A 2,146-nucleotide genomic window follows, 5' to 3' on the forward strand; every position below is an offset into this window, starting at 1 on the left:
CAGTAGAATTTTCTGTGACTCCTGATAATAATTTTTCTGTGGTACATTTCTTCTGGTGGTTCTTGCAAAGTAGGTTCCTAACAAAGCTTATAAGAATGTGCCATAGAGAAGAAAGTAGTATTCTTCTAACAGTTATAGATAAAGACATGGAAAAGGACTTAGGATTGTTAAAAATTCCCACTTCTTGGTTTTAGTGCTCTGAGAAATGTGATTTTCTATGGTAGTGACATTAATAGTAAAGGTAGTTGTACCTGTATCAACAAGAAAACTGTATTGTTGTTCATTGGTATTTACAGATAGTTCTCATAATTGTCTGTTGAGTGGTATTGTTTCCCTCAAAGTGGCATCATTGGGCAGATTGTGGATAATTTTCCTACTTCTAAACCAATATGATACATTGAATCACCCACTGGCTCTTCTACTTGAAATTTTTCTAAGCATAGGCATAGAGAACCAAGGACTTTTTAGTACTGTTTTGAAAATGTTCAACTTTACATTGGAGATAGTCTAAACTGGCATTGTCCCTTTCCAGTTTATTTTTCTGAATAAGTCTTCCCATTTTATATATAAAAAAGAGGCTCAACTTACTTCAGATATTAGATCTACCCTGTAATGCTATTTAGAGATTACTGGAATCTAGTTTTAAACTCTCCTATTGATTAATCTTTATAGTTTTACTATTTTGAATTTTTCATCCACTTTATCATTAAAGTAAAGGTTTCATAAATAAATGTCCTTGTATAGTGCATTTCTTATTCCTTTTGCCCATTCAGGGACATTTTAAAAATTATGCACAGCTGAGTTATTTAAATCCTTTCTTGGTCTTTCCCATCCTGTTCTTTTAACAATTTTCCCCTCATGAAGGTCTAATGATTAAGTGCATCAGTTGGTCTAGATCTGGTAGAATCTAACAAAAGCTTTTATTCCAAAGCAAATTTCGATTTTCCTGAGGATTAAGAAAACCTTTACTTATAAACCTCTACTCAGATGTAGACCATGGTTTAATTCCAGACTTACGATCTGCCTTCAGGTATAGCATGGGAATATTGTGCAATGTGATTTATTCTTTCTTGAGAAAAAGGTGAGAAAGGGCAGGTTGCTTAGGAAGTCAAAGGATGGAGAAGAAATGGAAAGTGTGAGAAGGAGAATGAAGATAAAGTTGTATAGAGAAAAAGAGAGATTATTCCTTCTGAGAGATAGCCTGTTATCACTGACTTTACCTACAAATTGGCAAATGACAATAAAAGTAGCCATCTATTAACGTTAATATAGCTAACATATGTATGGACTGAGGTATAAGATGAAATGCTGTGTACTGCAAAGAAATTATAACAGTTCCTGCCATTAGGGAGTTGCACTGCAGTAGAAGCAGTAGAGAGTGAGGGAACTATTGTGAATTGTGCACTTCTCTGTGTACCAGACATGCTCCTAGACCTGGTAAATATTTTATCATACTTGATCTTCAAAATAATCCTGTGAATACATAGATTACTTCTCCCCTTCCCCATTTTATATTAGGGTAATGAAGACTTTGACATTTTAAATGGTTTTACCAATGTTACACAGCAAGAAGTATATGAAGCTAGGATTTGAATCTGGTCTAGGATATGTACAAATGACTGAAGAAGGCAGAATGAGACATACAATTACAAAGGCCTAAAAATGGGTCATTGGGGTTTAGCACCATTGAAGTCTCTTTAGTTTAGGAATATTTAAGGGAGGGTTCATTAAGGAGGTAGCATTTGAACTGGGCTTTGCAGTTTGAGGATAGGATTTTAACAGGTGGATATGGTATCAAAGGCAAATGAGTGATAGAGCTGGGATTGAATTCAATTCAGTCTGAAGTCAAAGCCTATTCTCTTTCCATTACACAAAACTAGAACAGTGAGAGAAAATGTGGAAGCCAGTGCAACTGAAAGGGGATTGTAATATTTTGAGTTATAGTTAAAAAAAGGTTGAAAAGGAACTTCAAGACAAGAACATGAAGGACCTTCAGTACAAATACAGCAGGTTCTACAATATAGAATAAATCATTCCAAATACCATGATTACCTATGGAGATTACATTTAATATCTCTTCTTGGCAAATCTTCTCTCAGGACCAGTATTTTGGAGGGCCTGGTGGGTTGAATGGTAATGGACCAAC

Source organism: Phocoena phocoena, chromosome 8, assembly GCF_963924675.1.
Source record: "Phocoena phocoena chromosome 8, mPhoPho1.1, whole genome shotgun sequence".
In the NCBI taxonomy this organism is placed as follows: Eukaryota; Metazoa; Chordata; class Mammalia; order Artiodactyla; family Phocoenidae; genus Phocoena; species Phocoena phocoena.